Source organism: Mixophyes fleayi, chromosome 1 (assembly GCF_038048845.1).
Source record: "Mixophyes fleayi isolate aMixFle1 chromosome 1, aMixFle1.hap1, whole genome shotgun sequence".
Taxonomy (NCBI): domain Eukaryota; kingdom Metazoa; phylum Chordata; class Amphibia; order Anura; family Limnodynastidae; genus Mixophyes; species Mixophyes fleayi.
This window is the reverse complement of record NC_134402.1, coordinates 227,123,120-227,141,643: the sequence shown is the minus strand read 5'-3', so window position 1 is coordinate 227,141,643 and position 18,524 is coordinate 227,123,120. Positions and strand designations below refer to the sequence as shown.

Genomic DNA, 18,524 nt, shown 5'->3' with positions numbered 1-18,524 from the left:
GTCAGTTTTACATTTTTTAGCCAATGGGCTTTATCTAGAGTCGAAATAAAATAGAATAGAATTTGCTACGGAATTTGCTTGCGCTATATAAATAAATGTTGATGATGATGAAGATTAATTATTTGGAAACCCTCATCTAGAAATCCTGCATTTGCTTCTGAGAGCAGTGTTTAGGTGTCCGTTCTAAGCCTGTGTATATTTAGGCAACATGCTGTGAGCGTTCATGAGTATGATTTGATAAATCAAAGAAATATATTGTTTAGTATTTCAAAGGCTACTGTATAACTTATATTATATATTACATATTTTTTGTCTCCTGTATTTTGTATTTGTAAATATGATCACTCTTATTTATAGGGAGGGAGACTCTTGAACCAACTTGAATCAATCATCTGGCTGATTGCTAGGTGCTGTTATGCACCATCCACTGAGTGCTTCTGAAATGGTACCCGGAGGGATCCGCAGATTACATATGATTGAGGTAAGAGGAGATATGTAGGAAGAAATAGAGTTACCTCTTCTAAGCTTCCTTCAAGAACTTAGGGTTGGGCCTATCGTAGGATGAGGAGTAGTTGTCTTACACAAGGAGTGATATAGATATTTTTAGATTGTTTTATTCCTGTGCTTCTAGTCTGTTCTGTTCTCATTATAAACTTCCCTTGTCCTGAGTATAATCAGACAGACAGCATAACCACTCCTACTTAAACAATCCAATCTAGATGTGAAGATCTCAAGAATAGTTTATTTTAGTAGTAAAGAACATGTGAATTCAAGCGGTAAAACTGTAATAAAGAAATAATAGAATGCAATCACAATATGTACAGATACAGTATATGTTAGGAGTTGGTGCTCAAGTCGCCGCAGCTCAGTATTTACAGTCTGGCTGTGTCCTGGCCGCCGCTATGATGTCCTGGACATCAATTCCCTTTCTTTGTCCCGGCAGCCACCAGGGCAGCGGCCAGAATGCTTGGGTAGTCAGCGCAACGTCTCGGCATCTGACAGCCGGACGCGTGTGTGTTCTGGGGGAATTAATTAGTAGCATTCTGAGGAGGCAATTAGGCATTCCCTGTATGCTGCCTGCAATTGGTCTATGTTTGTATTTAGGGCTTGGAGGGCTTAGCCTCCCTGCTGGTTATAGAGCTCAATACTGTGTTTGCTGAACTGCTTTGTTAAATCTTCTGACTCCTGATTATTTTACCGTTATTGAACCTTGGCTTCATCTGGACTCTGGGGAAGTTCTTTTCTTACCCTTTGCCTGTTTCTGACCACACTATCTGCTACTGACCCCTGACCTCTGCCTGCTTCTGAATACCCACTACCATTCTGTCACTACCTCCTATTTCCACGCTTCAGTATTACTCTATACTAGAGTTTAAGACCTGGGGCATCTGAGTACCTATGAGAGCAACAAGCTCTATGGGAAAGGTGACTGCTATAGGCGAAGACCTCTTTTCCTAGTTCTGCAAGCTTATGATAATAGCTGCTAGCCGTAACAACATAATGCAATGCAAACATGAAAACATAGCATAACTGTATAACTTGACACAAAATCTTACAATTGATGCTGTGCTAAAGCGAGATACATACTGCATCTCTGACTAACATGTGAAATATAAGATGGTGACCTCCTGACATTTACCCAAGGTACATTGAGGACTAACTATGGAGGCTTGAGTGTTCAGTTTAAGCTGATACTAGGCTAGCTACTAGATGGAGTTTACACAGAAATAATGCATATCTAAAACAACAATGCTGAAGGCATAACATGGTCCATTTCAATATTCTATTTAGTTCTACTGCATTACAGTACCCTAAAAACCATGGTAGCTGCATGCTGTCCTGCTGTTTACCTTTATGGAGATTGTTATGCTTAAAGACATGGCCTTGGTGATTTTCTGGAATAATGAAAAGAAGTGGTTAGGGATCTGAATAGGTGTAGTTTCAAATAAGTAAAGGATTCCAGGGTGTGTATTTATTTTTATAACCCATGAGAATTTGTGGGCTAAGCATCCCTTTAACCCTTTGAGTAATATAGGTATGGTGGCAGCAAAGTTTGATTTATACAAAGTCAGGATAATCCCAAGGTATTTTATAAGGTAGAGATGCAATGTAGACTGGAACGTGTGTAGTATTACACTGATGGTGAAATTTGGTACTTTAATAATTAATCTTGAAGTTTGAAAATTCACCAAATTTGTTAAATTAATTCATAAGATTTGGGATGGCACTTACAGGGTTTGCATTTGTGGCTAGTAAATAATTTGCAAATAATGCAAGCTTATCTTCAGTGTTTCCCAGTGTTATACCATTGATGTCTTGATCCCCTCTTACAGTCTTAGCCAGTGATTCCAACCATAAAAAAAATATCAAAGGGGATAAGGGACATCCCTGTCTTCCAGTTTTTATTCTAACTCAATCAGCATGACAGAGTTATCTCCAGCCTTGTCCTCGTCAACACTCTCACCTGTGTTAACGCGAGAATCACTGACCTGATTTCAGCTGGTCCATTTGTGGCAGGGCTGAAATGCAGTGGAAATGTTGTTTATGGGATAAAGTTCATTGACATGGCAGAGAGGGATTTTGAAATTAATTTCAATTCATCTGATCACTCTTCATGACATTTTGGAGTATATGCAATTTGCCATCATAAAAACTGAGGCAGCAGACTTTGTGAAAAATAATATTTGTGTCATTCTCAAAACTTTTAGCCATGACTGTACAATGTGTAGGAGTTACCAATTCACTCAGTCAAACGCTTTACCAGCTTTGGTTGATATTAGATCTTGGACTCTGTGATATGCTGTGTTAGGTCAAGAATTTTAGTTGTGTTTTCTCAGGCTTCCCTTCTCAGGCCAAGTTCCTCTTGGTGGTATGAATCAAGTCAGTGAGTAAGTCCTTAAAGTGATTTGCAAATAATTACGTGAAAAGTTTTATGTTAATGTTTAATAGAGAAATTGGATGGTAACTCAGCCCCTAAAAAATAGTAAGACTAGGCTCTTAGGGCTAGATTTACTAAACTGCGGGTTTGAAAAATTGGAGATGTTGCCTATAGCAACCAATCAGATTCTAGCTGTCATTTATTTAGTGCACTCTACAAAATGACAGCTAGAATCTAATTGGTTGTTATAGGCAACATCTCCACTTTTTCAAACCCGCAGTTTAGTAAATATACCCCCTAGAGTTTGAAAAACTGGAGATGTTGCCTTTAGCAACTAGAATCAGATTTTAGCTGTGACGAAATGTAATATATCTTATGACTGATTGTTATTTTCTGTTGAATTTATGTATAACACTGAATATTTTATGTAGCCCTTCAAAGTGTATTTTGTTAACTTACCTGAGTCAGACCTAGACAAGTGTCAATGGTCTTGTGAAAGTAGCCAAGCCGAGAGACAGATCACTTTCTGAGTAGTTTGTGCATGCAGAGGAGCTAGACTTAGCCAAGCCGAACGAAGGAGCAAAGGTGAGACTTCAAGGTCCTGTGGACTTTCCGATCCCAATTCACTTTGAAAGCCTGTGACATTTGTGAGATTAATCTGTCTTTATTGTCAGCTAAATTCCTAAGGTGGGGGGTGAAGAGCCAACAAGAAATGGTTTAAAATATTCTGCCTTAGACATCAGATTGTGCATTTCATGAGGGGTCCATCAAGACTGAAATGTCCCATATTTTCAATTGTGTTCCCTCACATACAGCCAGTCTACCTTGTAAGTAGTTCTCTGATTTTATTTCCTATTTTATTTTCTGAAACTCTTTTATGCAACATATTGTATGTCTTTTGTTATGTGCGTATTGTCGCTAACCAATAACGATTGTCGAACCTCGATTTGTGTTTCCAACGCACAAAGATTTATTCCCAAAGAGTAGAATAATATGCTCAAGCGAATTGATAATAAATACAGCCGTTACTTATCGCAGGCGCTCTGGACCCAGTGTGCAGTCATTCAATCCTGAAGTCTGGTTACAAGATGTCTGAACACTAGATGTGAAGCTGCTGCTTATATACACACAAAAATACAGCAACACAATGAAGATGGTATAGCTTGCATCTATTGGTCCAGGTCTCAGGAAGGTCCAAAGGGTTGTCAATCATTGGCTAGTTCATCCTAAGGAATCCAAATGAGGGGGTCACCTCTCCAGGGGGTATGCTCGGCTCTTCCCGCCAAGATTCCTTAGTCTTAAGTAGTTCATAATTCCCTATCATTCATAACTTGTGTATGCACTCTGCGATTCCCTCGCAGAGTGAACCAAACAGTAGGATATGTAAAGAGGTTTATTATGATAACACTCATGATATGATTCCTTCAACCTGTTCCGTGTATTTCACTAATATGCATGTAACTCTAATATAACATATAAATACTACTATATTTCAACATAACTGACTATGTGTTGTAACTACCATTAATGTGTACTATTTTATAAGTATGCGTGTTTGTGCGAATGTATGGTAAAAGACCAATTACTGTTGCTGCCACGTGTAGTGGATGCGTACGCCCTTTCACGCCGTAGTGTGCCCTTGTACGTTGTAGCGTACCGTACGCATCTTTTCGGACAAAGACAACCAAGTTTGCTCGACTTTAATTGAAATGACTTTATCCAATTAGCTGACTTCGACAGCTCCACCTTTTGATAGTGTAATAAACTATCACCCAATCACCGTTTCAAGTTCAGGATTATACAATACTTCTTCACAGACCATGATCTCGGTATCTGGTACCACCCTTTCAGTCTCTTTCTCAGTGTTACTCCTTTGAGACCATTTTCCAAACTTCAACACAGTAGGAACACATTTGACAACTAAACCAATTGCTAAGATGACACCCAGTATAAGGAGAAGGAGCTTACCTACACTAGCAACCATTTCCTGTACCCACTCCCCCAGACCGGAGAACCATTTCACAGGGTTCAACCATGAGAACCAACCCGCCACCTTTTCCCCGACCTCATATAACGAAGAATTATGGCTCTTTCGAAATTCCTATTTCAACTGCAAAATTTCATCCATCTTCCGGTCTATAACCTCTTTAGGGTCATCCGTATTATTAGTGATGTACATGCATCATTTGACACCGAACTGGGTGGCCAGTGTCACACAGTACCCACCAGTAATAGAGGTGAGATAATTTAGTACCAGTCTATGTTGCACCAACTCCTTCTTGTACGCTTGTAGCTCCCTTCCAGTATACCTGAAAGTGTCATCATACATCTCGATGATATTATCTATTAATTTGGCTAGGTCTTGGATATATTTAAAGTTTAATGTTCCCCGAGCGGTCCTGGTGAGATCTAGAGCAACCATAACTTGGAAACCAGCAGTTTCACTAAGCAATTTTGTAGCTATGGGTTCCTCACCAGGAATCATATTTCTCTTTCCACGGTGTTCATACTGTGTGTGTATGTATGGTGGTGATGTAGTCTTGTGAATACCAACCATTTCTTCATGAGTAATAGTCATGATTTCAGGAACCAGTTTAGCTAAGAAACACAAGCCCTTGGAACTCGGAGTCACCCAGGAATAAGCTTTTCTTCCACAAACAAAATACACATCATCAGGGAGAACATAAGGAACAGTATGCCCATGAATTATATCACACAGAGTTTTGATAAAACTACTCATGCCTAGTGTCTCCATTTGCTCTAGACACATGTCGGCATTAATGACATTTTTACATTTATCTGTAGAGACTTTTCCAATGGATACCTTCTTATGTTTGGTTATATGCCCTAATTTGTGACTTCCATAAAAATTCCTGCCTATTAGTGACCTTGTGAGTCTCCCTCCAAAATGAGTGTGGCGAGCCATTGTCTGATCTGATGGGTCAGCCTCCCAATTCTCCAGGCGCTTTGCATGAGATATGTTTAGGCACAGCAAAGATCTGCCTATGGAATATTGTCGAAGCGTCAGGCTAGGGGACCTAGTGTTATTGTACCTCCCGTCTATGGGCCTCCCACCCCTCAATTCGAGTACTTCCGATATGTTTAGAGGGAATGGCACTAGTCCTATATTTTACTGCCCTTACGGCATGTGAGAGCACACCCAACACTCAGTTTGGTTTAGTACCTTACCCACCAGGGAGTGATAATCCTCCAAAGGATGCCCGCCTATATTCAGAGTACTGGGGGACTGGCATCGTTGGATGCATCTCTCTTCAACTAGGGAGTCGCAGAACTTGCAGATACAATACTCATCAGACAATAGCCCCTCACACTGCCTCCGAGTTCCTGAGCTAGCAGACCTTTTCATAACCCCCGGACCAAGTTTGATAATGGGCTGCTCTGAGTATCCTAATAACTTTTCTTCTGCCTCCATCTCATCCGTATCACTCCCAGAACCTTCCTCCGTCCTCCATCCTCCTTCACAAAAATAGAATGTCCTAGAAAGAGTAAAAACAAGGAAAATCCTGGAACAAAAGTAAAGCAAAAACCGCCACTCCATCGCTGGAAAGATAGTTCTGGGGCAACGTCTCTGGTTCAGGTGTCTCGACTGCAGGCTTTAGGTCTCCCGGAACAGACTCACGAGTGACAGATCTATGTCGTTGGTCTTAGTTTTATCTTGCACTTTCTCCGGATTATGGACTTTCCTGCAGTGGGTTGAATGGACCCAAGTGTCTCTCTCTGCAACCTTCAGTGATGTAGTACTGGTCAACAGCACTTGGTACGGGCCTTCCCAACGGTCTGTTAAACAACCTGAACGTAAGAAATTGCGGATCATAACATAGTCTCCAGGTTCAACATCATGACAGTTCGTTTCTGGCATACCAGGTGACAGCATTTTGAGTTTTTGTTGTTGTTGTTTTAGCTGGCTACTCATTCTTATTAGATATTGTACAGTCACTTCATTATTACACTTCAAGTTGTCTTGTGGACTCACTATCAAATGAGGCTGTCGTCCGAACAGTATCTCAAAGGGGGATAGATTAAGAGGAGGTCTAGGAGTGGTCCGAATGCTATGGAGGACCAATGGCAAAGCCTCAGGCCATGCCAACCCAGTTTCAGCCATTATCTTACCAAGCTTGTTCTTTATAGTACCGTTCACTCTCTCCACCTTACCACTGGCTTGTGGTCAGTAAGGGCTGTGAAGTCTGCTACCGATTCCCATGAGTTTACACATATTTTGGAAGATATCACCAGTAAAATGGGTACCCCTATCACTTTCAATGATTCTAGGGATACCGAACCTACACACAAAGTCTTGTACAATTTTCTTTGCAGTGAACACAGCAGTATTAGTGGCTGTGGGATATGCTTCTACCCAACCGGAAAACACATCAATACACATTAACACATACTTTAGATTCCTGCATGGTGGTAATTGGATATAGTCAATTTGTATTACCTGAAAAGGAGGGATGTGGGACGGCTCAGTTGGAATAGTTTTCCCAACATTTTTCCTCAAACAAGTAAGACATGACATTGCTTTCTTACCAGCCTGAGAGGAAAATCCGGGAGCACACCAGTATGCTCTCACCAGTTTGCACATACCTTCTTTACCCAGGTGAGTCAGACCGTGTGCTGCTTCAGCCAGGCTTGGATAGTATGTTCGGGGAGCTACAGGCTTACCTTGTCCATCCCTCAAGAGTCCTGAGGACTCTTGACCACATCCCTTCGCCTTCCAGACCGCCTTTTCCTGCAGGGAACACAAATCTTGCATTTCAATTAATTTCTGCATGTCTAGTGTCTGAAAAACCATCATAGTCTCGGTCGATACAGTCATAGGTTGCCCCGCTGCCCATTTAGCGGCTTCGTCTGCCCTGTTGTTGCCCAATGACACTGGGTCTTCTTCAAAGGTATGGGCTTTGCACTTTATGTTGGCTACTGTTCTTAGTAACTGTATCGCTGTCAGAAGTCCTTTTATGTGTTGTGAGTTTGCCACTGGCGTACCTGCTGCTGTCGTAAAGTTTCTAAGACGCCAAAGGGCCCCAAAATCGTTCACTACCCCGAAGGCGTACCTAGAGTCAGTATATATATTGGCTGATTTGCCCTCTGCCAATTCACACGCTCTCCTTAGTGCTACTAGTTCCGCCACCTGGGCTGAGTGAGGTGGGCAAAGAGATTCAGCTTCTACCACATCCTGATCGTCTACAACAGCGTAACCAGTACATAGCTCTCCTGTCTCTGTCTGTCTATGGCAACTTCCGTCTGTATAAAACATAAAATCTACATTTTCTAAGGGGGTGTCACGTATGTCGGGCCGTGCAGTAAAGGTCTGATTCAGGTGTTCCATACAGTCATGTGTGTCAGTATTCTTGCCTAACACATCATCAACCAGGGTCTCCTCACCTCCCACCCTTTGTGTCTCTAGAGATACATATGGAAGGTATGTAGCTGGATTTAAGGTGCTACATCGTTTGATGGTGATGTTTGAGGGTGCTATCAGGGCTAGTTCCCATTTTGTGAATCTAGCTGAAGAAACATGTCTGGTTTGGACTGAATTTAACAGAGCTGATACAGCATGGGGTGTATAGATAGTTGAATTATGTCCTAATACTACATCCTCGCTCTTACTTACCAGAAGAGCCGTTGCTGCTACACTTCTGAGACATGTTGGGAGTGATCTTGCCACATTGTCTAATTGTGCACTGTAGTATGCTACCGGTCTGCTAGCGTCACCATGTTTCTGTGCGAGGACGCCTGCTGCACAACCATCAGCTTCTGTACAAAATAGCTCAAAAGGCTTTTCATAATCAGGTATTCCCAATGCAGGTGCTCTAGTCAGACTATCTTTAAGATTAAAGAACGCTTGCTCTGACTCTTCTGTGTGTACAACACGTTCTGGTTTTGAGGAAGAGACTAGCTCCTGCAATGGTAATGCCAGAATAGAAAAACTTGGGATCCAGGATCTACAGTATTCACACATCCCCAGGAAAGTACGAATCTGCTTCTGGCTCTACAGCAGAGTCATGTGTTGTATGGCCTCAATCCTGTCGGTTGTCAGGTGTCTTAGCCCCTTAGTGAGGCAGTGTCCTAGGTATTTGACCTTAGTCTGACATGGCTGTAATTTATCCTTTGCCACCTTGTGCCCTGTTTGTGAAAGATGAAGCAACAACAATTTAGTATCATGTAAACATGACATAAAAGAATCAGAACACAGCAACAAATCGTCCACATATTGAATTAGAACAGACCCATTGTGGGGTTGAAAGGATTGCAAACAGTCATGTAAGGCTTGGGAGAAAATACTGGGGCTGTCAATGAACCCCTGGGGTAGTCTGGTCCATGTGTATTGCACTCCCCTGTAGGAGAATGCAAAAAGGTATTGGCAGTCAGGGTGAAGAGGGACTGAGAAGAAAGCAGAACATAGATCAATGACAGTAAAATGACTGGCAGATGGCGGAATCTGCATGAGGATGACAGCTGGATTGGTGACTACGGGGAATTGGCTCTCAACAACTTTATTAATTCCCTTTAAGTCCTGGACTAATCTATAGCCCCTCCCCCCATTCTTCTTCACAGGGAAAATGGGACTATTTGCTGTACTGGCTGTACGAATTAAAATCCCTTGTTGTAACAGCCTCTCAATGACAGGATATACAACTAGTTCCACCTCCGGTTTTAATGGATACTGTGGGATTTTTGGAGCTATCCTACCACTTTTTAGATTGACCATGACAGAGGCTACGTTTGCCATCAGTCCAGTGTCCTGTCCATCTCTGGTCCATAGTGAACCTGGTATTTCCAGCAACATCCCCTTTACTTAAGATGGACTTTGTTCTATAACAGGAGAGTGTAACATTAACCTTTGAGGGGTGTCCAATATATCCTGTACCTCATGTGCGACCTTCTCCGGTATATCTAAGAACACACCATCAGAAGTACAGTATAAGACACATCCCATTTTACATAACAAGTCTCTCCCTAGCAAGTTAGTAGGAGCCGCCGCAGCCAAGAGGAACGAATGCATGGTATGCAGAGGCCCGATAGTAACCTCAGCTGGTTTAGTTAGTGGATAATGCAACACTTTTCCCGTTACCCCGATGGCTGGAATTGTTTTACTGGTCACCTGTAGATTGAAAGGAGAGGTTATCACAGATCGGGCCGCCCCTGTATCCACAAGAAAAGTTTCTTTCCTACCAGCTATGTCAACTATCATTGTTGGTTCTTCCATCTGACTCTCAGTTAACCCCACTGGCTGTAGACTACAGGTATGACCTGACCCCTAGCGCTGACTATTGCTTTCCCGTGCAGCACTTACTGCTGCGACATGCGCGGGCAGGCATGAGTCTTCTAGTCTATGTGAATCCCTCCTTGGAGGATATCTATGTGACCCTTCATTAGGATTATACCTTCCCTTTGTACAATCTTTTCTCATATGTCCTTCTTCTTTGCAATTGTAACATCTCAACATTCTGCGTTTCCCGTTATGTGGGTTATATGCTGGTGGTCGTGTATGCATTCCCTCTAATGCCTGTATACTCACCGTCATCAACTTGTCACTCTTTTCTTCCCATTTCCTAAAAATATTTTTGTTATGTTCCACAGCAACTTCTCTAAGAGAATCTACCGTGCTGCCTCTCCAACCAGGGGTTGAGGTTTGTACTCTTGTTTTTAGATTTTCCTTTAAACCATCCATCAGTACTGTTACCGCTACTTCCCTATGATGTGGGTTCTCCCTTATATCTGATACCCCCGTAAACTGTGTCATTGATGAAAGAGCTCTACCAAAATAATCCGCTGCAGTTTCACTGTCTTTTTGTTTTATGGTGAAAATCTTACTCCACTTTACCACTACTGGAAAATAGATGGCTAAGTGTTTGACAATTTTTTCTATATTTTTTTGGTTAATCTTGTTAAATATGATTTTTTGTTAAGGCCTCATAAGGCCTTTGTTCAGCCATTTTATTGTAACTTGTATAGAAATATTATTTGCTAGAAGAGATTATTCATTTTTCTGTTAACTTGCAGTTTTGCAATATGTGAGCCTATGGCCTTGAAGTTGAACTAATAGAGAACACCTGAAGAATGTAACCAGTTATGAAAACAATAATGAGCTTCATATCCAGCTGGTAGCATGGGAGCTGTATCCATGGTGTTACACATAGTATATCTCCAACTCCCCTTGAGATAAGAAATAATAGGCTCATCTGTCCTTAGAAGGGGGAGAAAAGTAAACACCTCAAGAATACGTGAGAAAGTTAATCAGTAGCGCTTCTCATAAACTAGTGGTATAAACTATTGTATGCATATGACGTAGGATTCATTTATACAGTAGCCTATAAAAACCTGTATCTTTGTATCAATAAACTAGAGAATATTCCTTGTATACAGAACTTGGTCTGTGTCAATTCTCTCCAGCTGATTGAAGCGCTTCCAGATATACTTGACACCACAGGCAGACTTGGGTCAGAATTTTAGATTTAACAACTTGGAGGTCGCCACAGAGATTCGCTGTCCAGCAGGCTACAAGACAGACAACGGAGGTTTCCCAGCACATTGAACCCCAACATCCGCGGTCAGTAGATTTCTACTCGTTGGTCTTCCTAGTCTGGGTCACCTCATGTCTGTCTGAGGCACCTGACACGCGAATTTGTGAGTCTCAAGTATCATCTGATTAATATAATACAGTATTAACCCAATTTGTTTACTGTAATTGTATTGTTGATTAGATTTTTGAAAGATGATTGAATTTTGAGTGCATGTGTTTGTACCTATGTATGATGTATAAAGCATAAAAGTCACATAAGACATTGATCAAAGAAGCATGTAATGGAATAGAGGGATTTAGAGAGTTATTGTTTTGAACATTGAGTGAACATTTTAGACACCATCCCCAGAGGTATATCAAAGAAGGGAGATTCTGTAATCTGCCCAAATTGTGTAAGAGAGATTTCCAAAAGACCTTCGTCCCAGATACTGTCAAAGAAGCTATTTAGCACGGACATCCAGTACAAGGAGTCCACAGAACGGGACGTCCAGTGCAAGGACAACCCACAGAAACTAGATAAGAGTCCCGATTTGGACTCAACAGAATACTGTCAATACGAGTAATATAGATAGTAAACAAATGACAGCAGCTCCCTCATAGATATGATGCACAAAGACTAAAGGAAATGGGGGAGTAGAAGGTCTGCAGGGAATTTTTCAAGAAAGCGGGGATAGCCAAAGATATGTGTGGATGGAGAAACAAAGGTGTTGCAAGTGGTAATGTGACAAGAACAAAGGGGTATTGAGATCAAACCCCAAGAGATTGTTTGAGGTGGCACAGGAAAGTTAAGAGATCTGAAAAGTCGAAATATATGTGGATATGCTAAATGCATCGGAAGCTGAATAATGAATCAAGTAGGTTGTATATTATAAATGTATGTTTGATCCTGTGCAGCTGAATAAGTGAAATGTGCCCCTCCCTTATTCTGTGTAAATGATTTCAGTGTGTTGAGATAAGAAGCACACTGTTTTTTGTTTTTTGACAATGTATGTAAAAAGTAAAAAAATGTGTCCGGAGTGCTGATTGATGATAACATGTTGAAGCTAACTTGTATTTAGTGTAATGCTGGGACTTGTAGTTCCACAGCAGTAGGCTGGAAGATGTCAGTTAAGTTTTCTTTCTCTGTATGTGAGTTTTGTCTCCGTCTTACTGCGTGTGAGAGAGATCCGTGATAATTCACATTGTTTGTTCTCTGTCTTAGTGCTCTATAAGGGAGATGTTTGATTTACTTTAAATCACAATGTTTGTCTGTCTTGTCCGTTTTTTACAAGAGACATGTTTCAAGGTTGAAAAAGTTGTACATTCATTGCTTAATGATAAGCTTTTAAAAAGATACAAAAGAAGTTTTAAAATGTTTGGTCCGATTGCACGGACAAGATTGTAAATAATGTACATTATCACTATAAGAACTAGTGTCAGAACAAAGCTGGCTGGGATCCAACAAGCCGTTTCTGTATTTGAACAAAATAATTTTGTTTCTGAAGTTCAGAAATATAGCTTTCTCTTTAATGAAGTTGAGAATTGTGGGAGTGAGCTTACATGCTGTTTTTATCTGTGTTAAAATGGCGCTGATGAATGTTCTCAGAAATCAGGAGGGTTTGTTATGCCTTTAAAGAAATGTTACGAGATAAAATGTCGTCTGTGAGCGAGACTTAAGTGAATATATTTTTACTTTGAACACGAAAATCACAGAATCTAGAAATATTTGTGAATATTTGGTCACGGGAGAGAGATTTTGTTGAGAAAATGTTGAATGATTTACAGACACAATGTATTGTGTCTAACGAGAGTACTCTGATTTATGAGACAGTGCTGCTTTTAAAATGGTTGAATACTTGGAACCAAGATTCCAGATTGAATGTTTCTAAACACGGAAATTTAATTAGTGTCATTTAAAAGGGCTGTACTAAGAGATGATAAGAAAGGAGTGGCTTTGAACACTCGCCCAGGTCTCGTCACTTTGACATTCTCTATTTGTGAAATTAGGGACTGCCCCTTTGAGGAAATCAAGGCATGGAACGCATAGCGTCACAGTTAAGCTTTTAGCAGCTGTTCACTGGTTACCTGATAACAGTATACACGCATGTTACAGTTACAGTAATTCCTAGTAAATAAATGTTAATCTCTATGCAAAAGTTTTTTTATTCACAGGTCTCCAGCTGCAAAGACCCATTAGGCAATCCAGATTGCATTGATTTAACTTCCAATGCACCATCTTTGCACCACAACAAACATAAGTATAAACTAATGAAGGATTTAAATAACGTAAACTCTTCTGAGTAATGATTACCTTGTTTTGGAAGAGATATTAGAGTTTATGTGCTATTCACATAGCAAATGCATGAACTAGGTGGTTTTTCTGTATGTGCAGAAAGCAAAAGGTTTTTATTTGTATCCTCATTACAGTTTTGAGTAAATCAGTGTTTGTAAAGACATTTACTGCCCTTATTTACTGTGCTATAATTGTCATATACTGTAAATAATTCTTTTTATTGTGGGTATGGTAATGCATTGATGGGAATTCTATATTTTTACAGAAATGAAAAAGATTTAAGACTTTAAGAGCAATTGTATGTGCTCCTGCATTAGCACTTCTGGATCATAGCAAGCCATTTATACTCTCCTCTGAGCAGAACCAAATGTTTAACCAATTTTAAGCTGAAATAACTTCAGCGCCAGCACTGGCTTTGCCAGATTATGACAAACCTTTCACATTATTTTGTTATGAAGTCAGTGCACATGTACAAGGAGTACTGACACAAATACATGGTCGCAAGCTAAGGTCACTTGCATACTACTCTGCTTTAGTGCTTGAAAAGAGTATAGATATTGTGCTAGGACACCCAGTTACCTTAACGGTATCGTACGTTGTGACAGAAACCAAGCACAAGCAAAACATTTGTTACCGGCCAGATTTACTAAGTATGAAGATATACAGCACAAAGGACATTCCCTCCTATTGTGAAATGAGTGACATATAACACTTGCCGAGCGCACTGTGTATTTTCTTCCTCCCTTTCCTTTTTTATTAGAAGAAAAAAAAAAAAAAAAAAAAAAAAAAAAAAGGAAGCACAAGAGGCCCCAGAGCCTCTCATGTTCACAGATATATGTTAAGACCTTCAGACAAGGGGAATCTGAGTAAACTGTATTTTAAGTTTTTTAAAGGTCCAAGGGAGACCAGAGAGGGGAGTTCATTGATATTAGCAGGAGGAATATAGATTGCACGTTATTTTCCTTTGCTGTGCGCTGTAGATGTGTACTAGACTAGAAAGGAAAGCCAAGTTTGGAAGAACCAGACTCAGGCCCATAGTAATGTATAGATCATTATACATAATTAGAAAATTCTAATATGAAAGTTTAACCCAACCAAATAAAGAAAAGAGCAACCCATGACTACAGGGGTTTACACCCAATGCAGGAATGTGTTTGTGAGTATTGTGGCCCAACACATTATTATATACACTAATAGAACTGATGATGTGGCTTATTAACAGGTTATTTAAGCTAAGTGTTTCTCTTCCAGAAGAATTAAAGTTACCACATCTGTCTTAATCGTTGTACTGTACACTCCATCTAATGAGTGTAAACTTTGTGGAACTCAGAAACCAAGAACCTTTTCCTTGGATTCCACATGCTCCTTACTGAAGCCTATCCTAATGAAGTAGCACTGCTTACTCCCAGTAACGTTACACTTAAGCAGTGCACAATGTTGAATCCTGCTGCCTTATTGCTGCAAGTTTCAAAAGATGGGAGAAGTACCTGTATATATTGGGGTTACCCTAGGGATTTGGGGGAATTCCATTCCAGCTTGAACAGAAAGAAAGAAAAAAAAAAAAAAATGCAAACAAAATTTTTCTGAACATGATTGCATAGAACTAATGAAACAAGAATCTCTGGTTTTATCTCACATTAAAGATAAACCATTACCAGATGCAGACATCACTCTTTTTGTAGATGGTTCACACTATCACATAGATCCTGTCCCGTATACAGGGTGTGCTGTAACCACACACACAGAAATAGTGATTCAACAGACTCTACCGAGTCACATGTCAGCACAAGAAGCTGAACTAAAGGCCCTGACACTTGCATGCATATATGCAAAAGGACAAAGAGTAAATATTTACACTGATTCAAGTTATGCATTTGTAATTGCGCATGATTATGGCCCTGTATGGAAAAGTAGGGACCTTATGGGTTCAGCAAGCAAACCAGTCAATATGATGAACATACCAGGGCATTGTTCACTGCATTCCAGCTGTCCTCCAAACAGTGATGAAGATGAAGACACACACAGAGATACTACCCCCGAAGCTAAGTGAAATAGACCAGGCCGCACGAGAAGCCGCCATAGCCCCAGTACCCCAAGGGGAGTCTATTTACATGGTGACCCCCTGACCCCTGTTTGACCAGAGCACACTCCAACTTATGGAAAGACAAGCAACAGAAAATAAGAAAAAGACTTGGGCAATACATGGAGCACTAGAAGTGCAAGGAGTGGTGTAAAGGTCAGCGTTTGTGTCTGCCAAAAGTAGTTTATCCCATTATGGCCAATATAGCACACGAGAAAGTGCATCTGGGAAAAGATGCTATGGTTGTACTCACTAGCAGCTTATGGATAGTACCAGGGTTCGCCCAAGCAGCACAGTCGTTAGTGGCAGAATGCCTAGTCTGTGCACAAAGTAACCCGAGTAAGTCTGTCCTATGGAAAAGCACACCCCAGACATAAGATCCCTATAAGAGGATACAGATAGACTTTATAACTTCCCAAATGCTCGGGCTTTGAGAATGTGCTTGTCTGTGTCAACTTCTTTAGTCACTGGCTGGAGACATGGCTGTATAGAAAAGCAAATGCTAAAGCATTAGCCAAGAAAATTGCGAATGAGGTAATCTGATGATATGGTGTACCAGAGGTCATTGTAAGTGACAGAGGGATACACTTTACGGGGCAAGGATTCCAGAAACTATCACACCCCCTACAGATCCCAAAGTTCAGGATGTATGGAGCGCCTTAATGGTACACTGAAATTGAAAATGCAGAAAATAATGGCTGAAACAGGTCTGCCATGGATCTCATGTTTACCTGCACTCAGTAAAAAATACTGCTAGGAAAGACACAGGTTTAACACCATATGAGATATTGTTTGGCACAGCAAACAGAACAGGCTGTTATTTTCCATAGCAACTACACCATGTATATAGTGATTTGTTGAATTATGTTGCCTTATTATAGAAACAACTAACTGAAATACATGGTCAAATATTCTCCTCCATTGCAAACCCTAATTTTGATACAGGTACCCATAAACTGCACCCTGGGGGGCTGGGTGGTCGTGAGAAAGCACATCAGGAGAAGTCTTGAACCCAGATACAAGGGTCCTTATCAAGTCCTGTTGACGACTCCCATGGCAGTGAAAGTACAGGAAAGAGACACCTGGATTCACGCATAACACTGCAAAGTCTTCAAATCAGGGGAGTCTTGTTCTGATAAATAGAAATGACTGTCTCATTGTATTGATATGTCTTGCCAGAATAATTGTGACTGAAGTAGGGATTAAGGCCTCCCTAACCCAGTATGAAACAGACAGTTAAGTGACATATTGCCTATGCCACTGTGAGAAACATATGGGAAGGAGTGCTCAACAATTTGCACTCATAGTAGAGTAAACTCTGAAAATGTCTTTGTGCAGATGCATAACCTCATTGGTAAAGTTGTCAGTAATGATTCATGTTGGATATTGGAAATATTGGCATTAGTAGCAAATGGTTTAGCAATCCTGTTGATCGTATAGGTGATAATGAAACTAAATATATGGCTGATTAAGAAGTTACTGACACTTGATTGTTGTCTCTCCAAAAAGGGAACCACTGAAAATCCCGAACCTCTGATGATCACAGAAATTACTTCTGAAACCTGACCAGACTATGAGTGTCATGAATTATTTGGACTAGCAAAGCCAAAGAACTGCAGAGTTTGCAACAAGAAACTACTAAAGATTGAACAAAGGACATGCAAGGCCTGCAGAACTACTATAGACTCATTAACTACCTACTAAGAAACCATCTTTTAAGAAACCATCTTCTAAGAAACCATCTTTTCTAGACATGGACATTTGCCAAAATGCATCTCCTCATAAATCAAGTTAGGACAGGGAGGATCACAGGCTTATTAGTGGGGGATGAGTTGACAGATTCCTAAGGGGACCAACTCTATGCATGTGGCCTCCTACATGTGTATAAGTACCTGCTTATTAAGAATGTGGTTCTATAGATAGGATTAGGTAGGTAGGAGGAGAAAGGGTCGAAAATTGAATAAAAGATGGGAAATGTTAAATATGATTTTTTGTTAAGGCCTCATAAGGCCTTTGTTCAGCCATTTTATTGTAACTTGTATAGAAATATTATTTGCTAGAAGAGATTATTCATTTTTCTGTTAACTTGCAGTTTTGCAATATGTGAGCCTATGGCCTTGAAGTTGAACTAATAGAGAACACCTGAAGAATGTAACCAGTTATGAAAACAATAATGAGCTTCATATCCAGCTGGTAGCATGGGAGCTGTATCCATGGTGTTACACATAGTATATCTCCAACTCCCCTTGAGATAAGAAATAATAGGCTCATCTGTCCTTAGAAGGGGGAGAAAAGTAAACACCTCAAGAATACGTGAGAAAGTTAATCAGTAGCGCTTCTCATAAACTAGTGGTATAAACTATTGTATGCATATGACGTAGGATTCATTTATACAGTAGCCTATAAAAACCTGTATCTTTGTATCAATAAACTAGAGAATATTCCTTGTATACAGAACTTGGTCTGTGTCAATTCTCTCCAGCTGATTGAAGCGCTTCCAGATATACTTGACACCACAGGCAGACTTGGGTCAGAATTTTAGATTTAACAATCTCATCAGTCAAGGTGTCATCTTCCTCCAGCAAACTATCTTCAATAAATTTTTGTATGTTAGTATTGGGAGGAAGACACGCCCTCAACACTACGCGCCAATCCTTATTGGTTGGTTCGTGGGCATTTCCTAAGTAACAAATTTCTGACATTTAGCCAACTCCTTTCTAGGATCTGGGAATTCAGTCATAATGGAACG

At 40.4% G+C, this 18,524-nt stretch overlaps 1 long non-coding RNA gene across 1 annotated transcript; it reads left to right on the top strand.

Annotated features, from left to right (window-relative positions):
* Positions 1-12,287: 12,287 nt before the first annotated feature.
* LOC142151047 (uncharacterized) lies at positions 12,288-18,232 on the top strand. Its single transcript, XR_012691135.1, has 2 exons — positions 12,288-14,205; positions 14,933-18,232. It is a non-coding gene; the product is annotated as an uncharacterized LOC142151047 (long non-coding RNA).
* The last annotated feature ends 292 nt before the right edge of the window (positions 18,233-18,524 follow it).